General features: G+C 44.6%; 1 protein-coding gene across 1 annotated transcript in view; it reads left to right on the top strand.

Annotated features, from left to right (window-relative positions):
• The first annotated feature begins 16,256 nt into the window (after positions 1–16,256).
• LOC139376470 (dynamin binding protein) overlaps positions 16,257–17,883 on the top strand; it is a 113,353-nt gene continuing 111,726 nt past the window's right edge. Inside the window, exon 1 of the mRNA XM_071119091.1 lies at positions 16,257–16,711. The gene's annotated coding sequence lies outside the window, so the exon portion shown is untranslated. The remainder of the gene's footprint in view (positions 16,712–17,883) is intronic.

Below are 17,883 nucleotides of genomic sequence, written 5' to 3' on the forward strand. Positions count from 1 at the left end.
TAGTGTTGCTTGGTTAGAACATGATGTTGAGGCCCATCACTGTACTCTTGATAGTCACCACCACACGCAGACACAGCTGTTTCCATTTGAAGACGTATATATGATTTTGATCATCCAAATGACTTGGAATCTTATTTTTGTGGTTCTATAAGACAAAGATATAACACATACTAAACAGTATTAGTTAAGAGTTTTATAACTATGCGATATACATAAACTCAGCAAAAGAAGAAACGTCCCTTTTTCCTTTTTTCCTTTTATTTTGTAAAACATTGGTGGTTCTGATATGTATGATACTCTAGTGGTATTACAAAACTGGAAAATGAAACCTGAAGAAAGATGAACTGAATAATGCTATTTTAGGAAATCCTTGCACGTGTATAGTGTGTGGGTAAAATATGTGGTTCCACAGGTGTTAATCTATATGTATAAGCTATGTGTACGCAGTGTAAGGGCCATATAAAGTAAGATGGTGCAAAATGTGCTAATCTTATAGGTCTTGCCTATAAGGAGAGCCTTAGAAACTCAGCAAAAAAAGGAATGTCCCTTTTTCAGGACCCTGTCTTTCCAAGATAATTCGTAAAAATCCAAATAACTTCACAGGTCATGTAAAGGGTTTAAACACTGTTTCCCATGCTTGTTCAATGAACCAAAAACAATTAATGAACATGCGCCTGTGGAATGGTCGTTAAGACACAAGCGCCTTACAGACAATAGGCAATTAAGGTCAAAGTTATGAAGACTTAGGACACTAAAGAGGCCTTTCTACTGACTCTGAAAAACACTGAAAGAAAGATGCCCAGGGTCCCTGCTCATCTGTGTGAACGTGCCTTAGGAATGCTGCAAGGAGGCATGAGGACTGCAGATGTGGCCAGGGCAATAAATTGCAATGTCTGTACTATGAGACGTCTAAGACAGTGCTACAGGGAGACAGTGGCAGACCACGTGTAACAACACCTGCACAGGAGCCGTACATCTGGACATCACACCTGCGGGACAGGTACAGGATGGCAACAACAACTACCCGAGTTACACCAGGAACGCACAATCCCTCCATCAGTGCTCAGACTGCCCGCAATAGGCTGAGAGAGGCTTGTAGGCCTGTTGTAAGGCAGGTCCTCACCAGACATCACAGGCAACATCGTCGCCTATGGGCACAAACCCACCGTCGCTGGACCAGACAAGACTGGCAAAAAGTGCTCTTCACTGACGAGTCGCGGTTTTGTCTCACCAGGGGTGATGGTTGGATTCGCGTTTATCATCGAAGGATTGAGCGTTACACAGGGGCCTGTACTCTGGAGCGGGATCTATTTAGAGGTAGATGGTCAGTCATGGTCTGGGGCGGTGTGTCAGAGCATCATCGAACTGAGCTTGTTGTCATTGCAATTTCAATGCTGTGCTTTACAGGGAAGACATCCTCTTCCCTCATGTGGTACCCTTCCTGAAGGCTCATCCTGACATGACCCTCCAGCATGACAATTCCACCAGCCATACTGCTTGTTCTGTGCGTGATCTCCAGCAAGACAGGAATGTCAGTGTTCTGCCATGGCCAGCAAAGAGCCCGGATCTCAATCCCATTGAGCACATCTGGGATCGGAGGGTGAGGGCTAGGGCCATTCCCCCAGAAATGTCTGGGAACTTGCATGTGCCTTGGTGGAAGAGTGAGGTAACATCTCACAGCAAGAACTGGCAAATCTGGTGCAGTCCATGAGGAGGAGATGCACTGAAGTACTTAATGCAGCTGGTGGCCACACCAGATACTGACTGTTACTTTTGACCCCCCCCCCCTTTGTTCAGGGACACATCATTCCATTTCTGTTAGTCACATGTACTGTATGTGGAACTTGTTCAGTTATGTGTCAGTTATTGAATCTTGTTATGTTCATAAAAATATTTCCACATGTTAAGTTTGCTGAAAATAAACGCAGTTGACAGTGAGAGGACGTTTCTTTTTTTGCTGAGTTTATGTAGATTAATAAATGGCAAATGGCATTACACTTATAAAGGGCTATAAACTAGAGGTCGACCGATTTATGATTTTTCAACACCGATACCGATTATTAGAGGACCAATAAAAGCCGATACCAATTAATCGGCCGATTTAAAAATAAAAATATAAAGTATTTATTTGTAATAATGACAATTACAACAATTACTAAATTAACACTTATTTGAACTTAATATAATACATCAATAAAAATCCATTTAGCCTCAAATAAATAATGAAACATGTTCAATTCGGTTTAGAGAAGTAAAAGTGCAATATGTGCCATGTAAAAAAGCTAACGTTTCAGTTCCTTGCTCAGAACATGAGAACATATGAAAGTTGGTGGATACTTTTAACATGAGACTTCAATATTCCAAGGTAAGAGGTTTTAGGTTGTAGTTAATATAGTATTTTTAGGACTATTTCTCTCTATACCATGTGTATTTCATATACCTTTGACTATTGGATGTTCTTATAGGCACTATAGTATTGCCAGTGTAACAGTATAGCTTCCGTCCCTCTCCTCGCCCCTACCTGGGCTCGAACCAGGAACACATCGACAACAGCCACACTTGAAGCAGCGTTACCCATCACTCCACAAAGGTCGAGGCCCTTGCAGAGCAAGGGGAATAACTACTCCAAGTCTCAGAGCGAGTGACGTTTGAAACGATATTTGGCGCGCACCCCGCTAACTAGCTAGCCATTTCACATTGGTTACACCAGCCATTAGGCTGATAGGCTTGAAGTCATAAACAGTGCTGTGCTTGCAAAGAGCTGCTGGCAAAAAGCACGGAAGTGCTGTTTGAATGAATGCTTACGAACCTGCTGCTGCCTACCATCGCTCAGTCAGACTGCTCTATCAAATCATAGACATAATTATAACATAACACACAGAAATACGAGCCTTTGGTCATTAATATGGTCGAATCCGGAAACTATCATTTCAAAAACAAAACGTTTATTCTTTCAGTGAAATACGGAACCGTTCAGTATTTTATCTAACGGGTGGCATCCCGAAGTCTGAATATTCCTGTTACATTGCACAACCTTCAATGTTATGTCACAATTACGTAAAATTCTGGCAAATTAGTTCGCAATGAGCCAGGCTGCCCAAACTGTTGCATATACCCTGACTCTGCGTGCAATGAACGCAAGAAAAGTGACCCAATTTCACCTGGTTAATATTGCCTGCTAACCTGGATTTATTTTAGCTAAATATGCAGGTTTAAAAATATATACTTCTGTGTATTGATTTTAAGAAAGGCATTGGTGTTTATGGTTAGGTACAGTCGACCAACAATTGTGCTTTTTTCCCGCAAATGTGCTTTTATTAAATCATCCCCCAGCGTTGCATCGATTATATGCAACGCAGGACAAGCTAGATAAACTAGTAATATCATCAACCATGTGTAGTTATAACTAGTGATTATGATTGATTGATTGTTTTAAGATAAGTTTAATGCTAGTTTAATGCTAGCTAGCAATTTACCATGGCTTCTACTGCATTCGCGTAACAGGCAGGCTCCTCGTGGAGTGCAATGAGAGGCAGGTGGTTAGAGCGTTGGACTAGTTAACTTTAAGTTTGCAAGATTGGGTCCCCCGAGCTGACAAGGATAAAATCTGTCCTTCTGCCCTTGAACAAGGCAGTTAATCCACCGTTCCTAGGCCGTCATTGAAAAGAAGAATGTGTTCTTAACTGACCTGCCTAGTTAAATAAAGGTGTACATTTTTTAAAATAATAATAATAATTAAATCGGCAAAATCGGCGCCCAAAAATACAGATTTCCGATTGTTATGAAAACTTGAAATCGGCCCTAATTAATCGTCCATTCCGATTAATCGGTCGACCTCGACTATAAACACAGCATCAATATAAACATACGGCACTGGGCGAGGCTTGCAGAACTTAGGTGCAGCCCCCTTAGTTACATGTAGCTTGTCTGTGATACCTTTTATCATTCCTAGCTCTGGCTGAAACACAGAGAAATATGTTTCACACAAACCATCTACTCTCTCTACAGCTGTTACTCTGTGTACACGTGACCAGTCTAGCTTCAACTGACTGATCCAGTCTCTACCAGGCAGGGCAGAACTATTTCAACTGACTGATCCAGTCTCTACCAGGCAGGGCAGAACTATTTCAACTGACTGATCCAGTCTCTACCAGGCAGGGCAGAACCATTTCAACTGACTGATCCAGTCAGACTCTTCAAGAAACAAACCAAATTTACATGCGGCTGATAGTTTTCTTAAACTCTCCTTCGAGTTGACTCCTTGCATGAAACTTGCATCTTTCAGCAATAACATTTGTCCTCGTATATAGGGATTTTTCAACAGCGCGACCAACTCTGTCAATGTTTTTTCACTTGGTTTCTGTGGTGCACATAATTCCATTAACAAATTGTGAGTCTTTCTGCCAACAATTCTCATAAAAATGGCTTTAGACTTATCATCCTCATACTTGAGATTATTAGCTTCAAAATACTGTTCTAGCCTTTTCAAATAGGCTTCAAAACTTTCCTCGAAATTAAAATCCTCGGCCTTGCCGAACGACATTTTCCAGCGAGACTGTCTTGATGGAGCTAGCACTTTCTTGCTTGCTCTGTTCCCCTTTGGACAAAAACTCTGGTACCTAGTCACCAATCAGTTGCATCCAGAGTTAAAGGAAGCGTGGGTTGTTTTTAGTTATTATATTTCAGTCTTTGATGGCCATGTGAGTATGCAAAAAATCTGTGAAAGTAAATTGACACAAATGTACCAAAAAATATCAACGTTTATATATTTAAATCTAAAATATTGCCAGATTGGTTTTCACAGCTGTTTCATAAGGTGTTCATTATTGTAAGTTGTAACGTATCCCTTGATGGTATTTGTTAGTTCAACATTAATTATTGTTGTATCATAGGACATACAATTGATATATATTCAACCACAAAGATGTACTAATGAGCTATGGTTTTATTAAAATCATAATAGAAGACTTCAGAAATAATATTATTTCAGTGTAAATAAGGGAAGGTCTGAAAAAATGAAAACATGCCAGCTAGACAAGCCAGTGTATTAATCAGATGTGAAAACCTGAACCTATAGGCGAGGGTCCGGGTGGGCATCTATCCGCCGTGGCGGTTCTGGTGCGGGACTTAGACCCCGCTCCACCTCTGGCTCACCCCACTTTGGTGGCGCCTCTGGTGTGGGCACCCTCGCTGCCGGCCCCGGACTGGGTACCCTCGCTGCCGGCCCCGGACTGAGGACCCTCGCTGCCGGCCCCGGACTGGGGACCGTCACTGTGGGCCCCGGACTGGGGGCCGTCGCTGGAGGCTCCGGACTGGGGGCCGTAGCTGGAGGCTCCGGACTAGAGGCCGTCGCTGGAGGCTTCGTGCCATGGATCATCACTGGAGGCTTCTTTCCATGGATCATCACTGGATGCTTCTTGCCATGGATCATCACTGGATGCTTCTTGCCATGGATCATCATTGGAGGCTTCTTGCCATGGATCATCACTGGAGGCTTCTTGCCATGGATCATCACTGGAGGCTTCTTTCCATGGATCATCACTGGATGCTTCTTGCCATGGATCATCACTGGATGCTTCTTGCCATGGATCATCACTGGAGGCTTCTTGCCATGGATCATCACTGGAGGCTTCTTGCCATGGATCATCACTGGAGGCTTCTTGCCATGGATCATCACTGGAGGCTTCTTGCCATGGATCATCACTGGAGGCTTCTTGCCATGGATCATCACTGGAGGCTTCGTGCCATGGATCATCACTGGAGGCTTCGTGCCATGGATCATCACTGGAGGCTTCGTGTCATGGATCATCACTGGAGGCTTCGTGCCATGGATCATCACTGGAGGCTTCTTGCCATGGATCATCACTGGAGGCTTCGTGCCATGGATCATCACTGGAGGCTTCGTGCCATGGATCATCACTGGAGGCTTCGTGTCATGGATCATCACTGGAGGCTTCGTGCCATGGATCATCACTGGAGGCTTCTTTCCATGGATCATCACTGGATGCTTCTTGCCATGGATCATCACTGAATGCTTCTTGCCATGGATCATCACCGGAGGCTTCTTGCCATGGATCATCACTGGAGGCTTCTTGCCATGGATCATCACTGGAGGCTTCTTGCCATGGATCATCACTGGAGGCTTCTTGCCATGGATCATCACTGGAGGCTTCTTGCCATGGATCATCACTGGAGGCTTCGTGCCATGGATCATCACTGGAGGCTTCGTGCCATGGATCATCACTGGAGGCTTCGTGTCATGGATCATCACTGGAGGCTTCATGTCATGGATCATCACTGGAGGCTTCGTGTCATGGATCATCACTGGAGGCTTCGTGTCATGGATCATCACTGGAGGCTTCTTGCCATGGATCATCACTGGAGGCTTCTTGCCATGGATCATCACTGGAGGCTTCTTGCCATGGATCATCACTGGAGGCTTCTTGCCATGGATCATCATTGGAGGCTTTGTGCCATGGATCATCACTGGAGGCTTCTTGTCATGGATCATCACTGGAGGCTTCGTGCCATGGATCATCACTGGAGGCTTCTTTCCATGGATCATCACTGGATGCTTCTTGCCATGGATCATCACTGAATGCTTCTTGCCATGGATCATCACCGGAGGCTTCTTGCCATGGATCATCACTGGAGGCTTCTTGCCATGGATCATCACTGGAGGCTTCTTGCCATGGATCATCACTGGAGGCTTCTTGCCATGGATCATCACTGGAGGCTTCGTGCCATGGATCATCACTGGAGGCTTCGTGCCATGGATCATAACTGGAGGCTTCGTGTCATGGATCATCACTGGAGGCTTCATGTCATGGATCATCACTGGAGGCTTCGTGTCATGGATCATCACTGGAGGCTTCGTGTCATGGATCATCACTGGAGGCTTCTTGCCATGGATCATCACTGGAGGCTTCTTGCCATGGATCATCACTGGAGGCTTCTTGCCATGGATCATCACTGGAGGCTTCTTGCCATGGATCATCATTGGAGGCTTTGTGCCATGGATCATCACTGGAGGCTTCTTGTCATAGATGTAGGTAATCCTTTCTAAAGCAGATTTTTTGAAAGACATCACGTAGCAGAACTGCATAAGTTTGCTCTCCACTTTCTGGAGGACCGAGTTTTGAAATTCTGACATTTGATTGAAAAAATGCAGACGGTGTCAAAAAGAGAACACAAACTAAGGGCAACCAAGGCATCTGTGACAGGGAGCGAGAGAAGCGTCCATCCATATATACAGGTAAGAGAGTCTAGCTAGCTACATTTTCAGATATTACACGTTTCTAATTTTATCAGAAAGTCATTTTCATTTCAAGTTAAAGTGTACTGTTAGCTAGCTAGCTAACATTAGCTGGCTGGCTAGCCAGCTAACGTTACGTGTATGATCTGTGTAGTACTATTATTTGTGTCTCAGAGCGATTTGAATTGCTAGTTTTAGCCTAATGTTAGCTAGCTAACATTGAACCTGGTTGGTTAGCTACAAGCAGATTCATGCAGTAACGTTATGAGTTGGGATTATGGTTAATTTTTTCGCTAGCTAGTTAGCAACATGCCTAAACAAAAGACCACAATGCAAGTAACTATTTTAATAGAATGTTTATGATGTCACAGCGACAACTGTCGATAGACGTAAGTGGTAAAATTCTCTCTGGGTATCTACTCTGATTTCAGAGCACTCTCGTCTGAGTGTGCCAGAGTGCAGAATAACTGCCGAATTTACGAATGCTCAAAACCCCTTGAATATGGCCGGCGTCAGTAAATTTTGGCAAAAAAAAAAAGCGTAATTAAATTGTTGCCAGCAGCACAGTTGCAGTCACAAACTCTCTGCATAACATAAAAACAGCCTAACCAGCTCTGCTAGGGCAAATAAAATGGTCAGTGAGCTGTTCTCTCATTTGTGTCTGGAGGTAGCTAAAAAACTAGCCAACTTTATCCAGTTAGCTTGGGTGCTTGACTGCTGTTGTTAGGTCAGAAAGCTCTCATCAACCCTACTCCTTGGCCAGAGCATCCAGTGTGCACTCTGAACGTTCCGAGAGCAAAACACTCTGAATTTAAGAACGGACAATCTGACAACGCTTTGAGTTTACGAACGCCCAGAGCACACTGGCACACCAGATTAAATTTAGCAGGCAGGTACAAAGTCCAGAAACAGGCAAAGGTCAAAACCGGGAGGACTAGAAAAAGGAGAATGCAAAAACTTGGAAACATACAAGACGAACTGGCACAAATAAGCGACAATCACAAGGACAGGTGAAAAAGATCAGGGTGTGACACTCACATGTGAATCCTTAAAGAGATGGGTGGGGCTAAAGCTTAAAAGGGTGTGATTGATGCTGAATGGGTGTAGACAAAGAAAAGCTCTCCAGTTGGTACCAAAACATTCAAGGGCCATTTTCTCAAAAGTGAGGTTTCAAGTTGATCAACTTTCCCATTGTTGCGCCTTCCGAGTGGTGCAGTGGTCTAAGGCCGAGTGGTGCAGTGGTCTAAGGCTGAGTGGTGCAGTGGTCTAAGGCACTGTGCTGCAGTGGTCTAAGGCCGAGCGAGTGGTGCAGTGGTCTAAGGCCGAGTGGTGCAGTGGTCTAAGGCCGAGTGGTGTAGTGGTCTAAAGCCAAGTGGTGCAGTGGTCTAAGGCCGAGTCGTGCAGTGGTCTAAGGCCGAGTGGTTCAGTGGTCTACGGCACTGTGCTGCAGTGGTCTAAGGCAGAGTGGTGCAGTGGTCTAAGGCCAAGAGGTGCAGTGGTCTAAGGCACTGTGCTGCAGTGGTCTAAGGCAGAGTGGTGCAGTGGTCTAAGGCCGAGTGGTGCAGTGGTCTAAAGCCAAGTGGTGCAGTGGTCTAAGGCCGAGTGGTGCAGTGGTCTAAGGCCGAGTGGTGCAGTGGTCTAAAGCCAAGTGGTGCAGTGGTCTAAGGCCGAGTGGTTCAGTGGTCTAAGGCACTGTGCTGCAGTGGTCTAAGGCCGAGTGGTGCAGTGGTCTAAGGCCGAGTGGTGCAGTGGTCTAAGGCCGAGTGGTGCAGTGGTCTAAGGCCGAGTGGTGCAGTGGTCTAAAGCCAAGTGGTGCAGTGGTCTAAGGCCGAGTGGTTCAGTGGTCTAAGGCACTGTGCTGCAGTGGTCTAAGGCAGAGTTGTGCAGTGGTCTAAGGCCGAGTGGTTCAGTGGTCTACGGCACTGTGCTGCAGTGGTCTAAGGCAGAGTGGTGCAGTGGTCTAAGGCACTGTGCTGCAGTGGTCTAAGGCAGAGTGGTGCAGTGGTCTAAGGCCGAGTGGTGCAGTGGTCTAAAGCCAAGTGGTGCAGTGGTCTAAGGCCGAGTGGTGCAGTGGTCTAAGGCCGAGTGGTGCAGTGGTCTAAAGCCAAGTGGTGCAGTGGTCTAAGGCCGAGTGGTTCAGTGGTCTAAGGCACTGTGCTGCAGTGGTCTAAGGCAGAGTTGTGCAGTGGTCTAAGGCCGAGAGGTGCAGTGGTCTAAGGCACTGTGCTGCAGTGGTCTAAGGCAGAGTGGTGCAGTGGTCTAAGGCTGAGTGGTGCAGTGGTCTAAGGCACTGTGCTGCAGTGGTCTAAGGCCGAGCGAGTGGTGCAGTGGTCTAAGGCCGAGTGGTGCAGTGGTCTAAGGCCGAGTGGTGTAGTGGTCTAAAGCCAAGTGGTGCAGTGGTCTAAGGCCGAGTCGTGCAGTGGTCTAAGGCCGAGTGGTTCAGTGGTCTACGGCACTGTGCTGCAGTGGTCTAAGGCCAAGAGGTGCAGTGGTCTAAGGCACTGTGCTGCAGTGGTCTAAGGCAGAGTGGTGCAGTGGTCTAAGGCCGAGTGGTGCAGTGGTCTAAAGCCAAGTGGTGCAGTGGTCTAAGGCCGAGTGGTGCAGTGGTCTAAGGCCGAGTGGTGCAGTGGTCTAAAGCCAAGTGGTGCAGTGGTCTAAGGCCGAGTGGTTCAGTGGTCTAAGGCACTGTGCTGCAGTGGTCTAAGGCCGAGTGGTGCAGTGGTCTAAGGCCGAGTGGTGCAGTGGTCTAAGGCCGAGTGGTGCAGTGGTCTAAGGCCGAGTGGTGCAGTGGTCTAAAGCCAAGTGGTGCAGTGGTCTAAGGCCGAGTGGTTCAGTGGTCTAAGGCACTGTGCTGCAGTGGTCTAAGGCAGAGTTGTGCAGTGGTCTAAGGCCGAGTGGTTCAGTGGTCTACGGCACTGTGCTGCAGTGGTCTAAGGCAGAGTGGTGCAGTGGTCTAAGGCACTGTGCTGCAGTGGTCTAAGGCAGAGTGGTGCAGTGGTCTAAGGCCGAGTGGTGCAGTGGTCTAAAGCCAAGTGGTGCAGTGGTCTAAGGCCGAGTGGTGCAGTGGTCTAAGGCCGAGTGGTGCAGTGGTCTAAAGCCAAGTGGTGCAGTGGTCTAAGGCCGAGTGGTTCAGTGGTCTAAGGCACTGTGCTGCAGTGGTCTAAGGCAGAGTTGTGCAGTGGTCTAAGGCCGAGAGGTGCAGTGGTCTAAGGCACTGTGCTGCAGTGGTCTAAGGCAGAGTGGTGCAGTGGTCTATGGCTGAGTGGTGCAGTGGTCTAAGGCCGAGTGTTGCAGTGGTCTAAGGCCGAGTGGTGCAGTGGTCTATGGCCGAGTGGTGCAGTGGTCTAAGGCCGAGTGGTGCAGTGGTCTAAGGCCGAGTGGTGCAGTGGTCTAAGGCCGAGTGGTGCAGTGGTCTAAGGCACTATGCTGCAGTGGTCTAAGGCCGAGTGGTGCAGTGGTCTAAGGCCGAGTGGTGCAGTGGTCTAAGGCCGAGTGGTGCAGTGGTCTAAAGCCAAGTGGTGCAGTGGTCTAAGGCCGAGTGGTTCAGTGGTCTAAGGCACTGTGCTGCAGTGGTCTAAGGCAGAGTTGTGCAGTGGTCTAAGGCCGAGAGGTGCAGTGGTCTAAGGCACTGTGCTGCAGTGGTCTAAGGCAGAGTGGTGCAGTGGTCTATGGCTGAGTGGTGCAGTGGTCTAAGGCCGAGTGTTGCAGTGGTCTAAGGCTGAGTGGTGCAGTGGTCTATGGCTGAGTGGTGCAGTGGTCTAAGGCCGAGTGGTGCAGTGGTCTAAGGCCGAGTGGTGCAGTGGTCTAAAGCCAAGTGGTGCAGTGGTCTAAGGCCAAGTGGTGCAGTGGTCTAAGGCCGAGTGGTGCAGTGGTCTAAGGCACTGTGCTGCAGTGGTCTAAGGCCGAGTGGTGCAGTGGTCTAAGGCCGAGTGGTGCAGTTGCTAGCGGTGCCCCTAGAGATCCTGATTTGACCAGGAGACCCATGGGGTGGCGCACAATTGGCCCAATGTTGTCCGGGTTACTTGTCCCATCACGCTCTAGTGACTCGTGGCGGGCCAAGCGCATGCACACTGACACAGTCTCCAGGTGTATGGTGTTTCCTTCAATACATTGATGTGGCTGGCTTCCGGGTTAAGCGGGCATTGTGTCAAGAAGCAGTGCGGCTTGGCTGGGTTGTGTGTCGGAGGACGCATGGCTCTCGTCCTTCGCCTCTCCCGAGTCCGTACGGGAGTTGCAGCTATGAGACAAGACTGTAACTACCAATTGGATACCATGAAATTGGGGAGAAAAAGGGGGGTTAAAGTTCAAAATAAAAAAATAAAAAAACACTTTCCCATTGTTCCTCAACTGTAGTTTATGATATACCATTTTCTAGCTCTGAGTCTGTAATTTTATCCAACGTTAAAAAAAACAAATTTTCAAATTTTGCTACATCAGACTTTGTGGCTGTGTTATCTAGTGGAAATAGCTCTGTCATTTCCTGGTTGCTAAAATTCTACGCTGTTCACTCAATTTCAGGCTGTGAAAGAAAACAAGGGAAAGAAATATAAGAAATATATTTTGAAATATATTTTCAATAAGAAAAAAATAGCATTTTTACTGCTTTTCTGAAGTTGGTGGACCAAAACCGAAAGCTACAAGTTACTTTTGATTTTGGTCCACCAGCTTTCACCAGCAGTTCTGGTCTATTGAAGATATATTTTACAGTGATTTAGAGGGTACTGTTGGATTCTGAGAATATGAAATATACTTATAAATATATTCATGTCACTGAGGGAAAGTGATCACATGTGACAGGCATTGATGAGGGGAGAGAGCCATGGATTACTGATGAAGCGGGGGTCAAGATCAGGTCAGGTCACGTTAAGGGAGAAATAAACGTTTATGGTCCATATCACTTACTGTCCTGCCTAGCAGTAAAGAACAATGTTTATACAGATGTGTAGGAGGAGACTCAGCCTCGGAGGAAGGGTTAAAATTCAGTGCTTGTGTGAAAATGTTTTTGTCTAATGCGGCTGTATTGACCTTCTGGGAAGAATAAACTTGGTTAAGCTTTCCATTGAGTTTTTTACTCTGAGAATTAGAACCTAACTGTACATGGAGTGAAATTGAGTAGACTGTGTAGAATCTTTGCAACCAGGAACTGACAGAATGATTTCCACTAAACAACACAACCACAAAGTCAGAACAACTTTAACATTTTGACAACAGATGCTGCTCCAGCTGGAGAAATCATTAGGGCGAATATCACAGCCAATCAGAACACTGGCTGGCGGATAAGTAATACTGTGAAACACTATCATTCCACTATTACTGCAGATATATTATGGACATTTTCTGAAATTACAATGCAAATTTTTTTTTAAATCATATGTGTAGCACCTTTAACAAAAACATAATTACGGAATTGAAACACATGTGCACATGTCTGTTATTACCACTTTATTATCGCATCCTTCACTCATGTTGCCAAACATACCCTCGTAAAACTGACCATCCTACCGATCCTCTACTTCGGCGAAGTCATTTACAAAATAGCCTCCAACACTCTACTCAACAAATTGGATGCAGTCTATCACAGTGCCAACCGTTTTGTCACCAAAGCCCCATATATTACCCACCACTGTGACCTGTACGCTCTCGTTGGCTGGCCATCGCTGCATGCTTGTCGCCAAACCCACTGGCTCAAGGTCATCTACAAGTCTCTGCTAGGTAAAGCCCCGCCTTATCTCAGCTCACTGGTCACCATAGAAGCACCCACCCGTAGTATGCGCTCCAGCAGGTATATCTCACTGGTCACCCCCAAAGCCAATTCCTCCTTTGGCCGCCTTTCCTTCCAGTTCTCTGCTGCCAATGACTGGAACGAACTGCAAAAATCACTGAAGCTGGAGACCCATATCTCCCTTACTATCTTTCAGCACCAGCTGTCAGAGCAGCTCACAGATCACTGCACCTGTACATAGCCCATCTGTAAACAGCCCATCCAACTACCTCATCCCCATACTGTATTTATTTATTTATCTTGCTCCTTTGCACCCCAGTATCTCTATTTGCACATTCATGTTCTGCACATCTACGATTCCAGTGTCTAATTGCTATATTGTAATTACTTCGCCACCATGGCCTATTTATTGCCTTACGTCTCCTATCTTACCTCAATTGCACTCACTGTATATAGATTTTTATTTTTTCTACTGTATTATTGACTGTATGTTTGTTTTTTCCATGTGTAACTCTGTGCTGTTATATTTGTCGAACTGCTGTGCTTTTTCTTGGCCAGGTCGCAGTTGTAAATGAGAACTTGTTCTCAACTAGCCTACCTGGTAAAATAAAGGTGAAATAAAACATTTGAATATCTTTAATTGCTACAAACGTTGTTGTTGGCTTACTTATTTGTCTACTACAACGTTCAGCTGTTGCAGATTGAGGGGGTGGATTCATGCAATTTAATCTGGTAGGTACTGCTTCAGAGGACAGTGTCTTACAGAAAATTATTTTTATTCACAAAGTCAATCATCAGAATAAAACACTTCAAAGTGTTCCTCGCACATAGCGTAACTCCCCTTTCTTCACGTCCTCAAAGGACTTCTGACTGATGTCCCTACGCCTGATGTTTCTCAGCCACATCTTCCTCCTGAATAATTACACAACTGTGTAAGGTTTAATCTCACATTTTATTATACTATATTTTGTGTTATTCTCACTTAAAATCTGATCATAGGGCAACAGAACACAAGTAGTTGCCTATATACTATTTTTACAGACATATACCATAATTTAAGAGGTACTTAATGGTGTTCTACATCTCGATAAATTACTTTGCAATGACCCAGTGTCACAGATGATGGCTCCTATTGATTGTGCAGCATACCCTGGGATGGCCTTGGATGTAATATGGCTGGGCACATTGTTAAACTAACGTTAGCTAGCCATGCTGCCTCGTGCTAGTTGTGTTAAACCCAGCTATAGATTTGTTTCATTACTGGTCCTCTCTAGGTTTCTTCCTAGGTTTTGGCCTTTCTATGGAGTTTTTCCTAGCCACCCTGCTTCTACACCTGCATTGCTTGCTGTTTGGGGTTTTAGGCTGGGTTTCTGTACAGCACTTTGAGATATCATCTGATGTACGAAGGGCTATATAAATAAATTTGATTTGATTTGGTAGCTAGCATGTTTTATCTATCAGTGATTATTGCTTTGGTGATTGATTCAATGGGTAGTCATGGATACAGCACACTACAGATGACATAGTCAACAACGTGTGCCTCACCATGTAATAATTACTCCAAATGCATCTTTATTATTTATTAAATACCTTTCAACATCTGGAAACTGGAAAAGGGATTTTCCTCCCTTCCATTTTACAGTGAACAAGCTATTTATTGATGGCATATGTTTCTTATCATGAAAAATAGTTGATTCACAAAAGGAGTACTAGTAGAGGGAAAACTTGCAAAGAAATCGATTTCTAGCTATTTAAGCCAAGTATGTTTTGTTTTTGTGAATTAGCTAGCCAGCTAGATATCTACTTGGGACAGCTAGTTAGCTACTGCCAAGAAGAGGTCGAAGACCATTTGTGCCTCAAGGAATATGCATGACGTTCATTAGGAAAACGCCCACTATCTAGTGTACTCGTCCTAAACAAAGTAATCTATATAAACAATTAGGTAAGTCAAGTCTACCAAACTTAGTGCACTCTGTTTGTTATAGATTCTAGTTTTGGAAACAGAAAACTGTATAGAGATCAAATGTTTAATTTATGAGAAAATGTGCAGAATATCGGCCAAAATCCATCTAGCTCAATCTTCTCCCACTGCCGGCCACTGGGCTTCCTCTCACATTTATACATCCAGTGAAATATGTATTTCACTGGATGTATTCTGCAGAGCAGAATTAGGCCGATACCCACTAATGATCAAAATCCAGAAAAGAGCCGTTAAATTCTACAACCACCTAAAAGGAAACGATTCCCAAACCTTCCATAACAAAGCCATCACCTACAGAGAGATGAACCTAGAGAAGAGTCCCCTAATCAAGCTGGTCCTGGGGCTCTGTTCACAAACACAAACAAACCCCACAGAGCCCCAGGACAGCAGCACAATTAGACCCAACCAAATCATGAGAAAACAAAAAGATAATTACTTGACACATTGGAAAGAATAAACAAAAAAACAGAGCAAACTAGAATGCTATTTGGCCCTAAACAGAGAGTACACAGTGGCAGAATACCTGACCACTGTGACTGACCCAAACTTAAGGAAAGCTTTGACTATGTACAGACTCAGTGAGCATAGCCTTGCTATTGAGAAAGGCCGCCGTAGGCAGACATGGCTCTCAAGAGAAGACAGGCTATGTGCTCACTGCCCACAAAATGACCTGGAAACTGAGCTGCACTTCCTAACCTCCTGCCCAATGTGTGACCATATTAGAGAGACATATTTCCCTCAGATTACACAGATCCACAAAGAATTCGAAAAACAAATCCAATTTTGATAAACTCCCATATCTACTGGGTGAAATTCCACAGTGTGCCATCACAGCAGCAAGATTTGTGACCTGTTGCCACAAGAAAAGGGCAACCAGTGAAGAACACACACCATTGTAAATACAACCCATATTTATGCTTATTTATTTCCCCTTGTGTACCCTTAACCATTTGTACATCGTTACAACACTCTATATATAAGTAATATGACATTTGTAATGTCTTTATTTTTTTTAAACTTCTGTATCTGTAATGTTTACTGTACATTTTTATTGTTTATTTCACTTTTGTATATTATCTACCTCACTTGCTTTGGCAATGTTAACACGTTTCCCATGCCAATAAAGCCCCTTAAATAGAATTGAATTGAAATATCTCTCGTCTATCTGTGGTAAAACCATGTCTTATTTTCATTCAGGCAGAGAAAGGGCAGCCATTGGGTCCCTCTCATGAAAGGGGAGGTGACGTTGACGTCAGAGAGGAAGAGGCGAAGCGAGAGGCTTCACTCTTGCCAAAATCAGTCCAAAATAAGCCCAATAAGTTTCGATGGGTTTATTTTGGACCAAAGCTTGTCGCCCGCCTTCCCGCCTTTGGGACAACGACTCCCATTGTTAGGGCGGAGACATGAGCATCTCGCCATTATATATTTTTCTAAGTAAACGGGGAACGACCCTGAGATTCAACTTTCATAGGATGACAGCTGATTCCAAGACTATGACACAAGTGTTGGCAAGCGACTTTTTTTGTAATGTGTCTAACCAATGAGCTTTGGAAGTGATTTGTAGACCGTGAACGTGTCTGTTTTGTAAAGAACATTTTATCTTACTTGCAGTAGGCGGTGGATGTGGCCGCAGAATTTATTACCTGAGTATCAACGAAAGACAGCAATACGGACCGAAAGTTAGATAACTTGCCAGACTGAAATATAAAGACTTGATTTGAGCACTTCGGTAACTTCATCACGGATGCTACAGGTAAGCTATCAGGAGGCAACTTTTGCTTTTATTATGCTTTTACATCAGATATATTTTCTTTTCATGCAAGCAGAAGACATCAACGATCACATGATGAGGGACATATGTCCGTCCATACAGAGCCGATCAGCTGTCACATTATAGGCTACTTTGTAACAGTCACACACTTACCACGAATATAGGCTGCTACACTGTAGTTGAAGTGTTGCAGCTATGGCGATATTGTTACCTCTACATTTGTCGTTCCACTCCCATAAGTGAACATGAAACCAGTTGCAAATTGTTATGCGTTTTATACAATAAACATGTTTTAAATTATTGCTTAATATATGAAAAACAATCGATTACTCTCCCCATCTATACATTTTGTATGGCTATAGGCTACTCAACCACGGCAACAGAACACAAAAGTTCTTAGGGCTACTTAACGAGGGACGTGAACGGAGTACCTAAATTCTAGATGGTTGTGTCACCATACCACTAGCAGGACGGATGTGTATAGGTTGAGAACTAGGCAGTGGATGACATTACCAGTCATCTGACAAACGTAGCCTCGTCGTTGTCAAGGTTTGTGAGGCGAGAGAAAACATTGACAAAATATGATGCCTGCAGGCCTAGGCTGAAACCTAGGCCTGCGACGTGACGTTGGAATAACCCACGCCGACAAAACGACGTGTAGCAGGTTTTTATATACTTTCCAAAAGCATAATTTGTCTTCTGTCAAAGCCTATACTTGTTTGTAGCCAACAGATTCCCACCCTACCGTTACGCTTGTTTACACTAAGTGTGTTTTCATATATAGTCCCTTTTAAAATAACCGATTGCACTCTGGGGTAAAAAAAAAAAAAAAGTATTCCCACTGCCCTTGCATTTGAATGAGGACTCAATTATTTTTTTCCAGTTCACTTCACGTATTTTGTGGTATGAATCAGCAATGTGAATTCAAAGTGATATTTAGAAAGGACCCAAGATCATTTTCCAAAGTTAACTTCATGCACAAAGTGCAGGACGAGCCATTCTATCAGAATGGTGTTATCGGACAGTTAGATATACCAACTTACATTTTGGAAGCTAATAGATTGCATTTAATTAAAATATGAGACATAATAATTACTCAGAAGATAATATTAACATGTAAATATTATTGGTATCTGAACAAATAGTTATTAATT

This window comes from Oncorhynchus clarkii, chromosome 20 (genome assembly GCF_045791955.1).
Source record: "Oncorhynchus clarkii lewisi isolate Uvic-CL-2024 chromosome 20, UVic_Ocla_1.0, whole genome shotgun sequence".
NCBI lineage: Eukaryota > Metazoa > Chordata > Actinopteri > Salmoniformes > Salmonidae > Oncorhynchus > Oncorhynchus clarkii.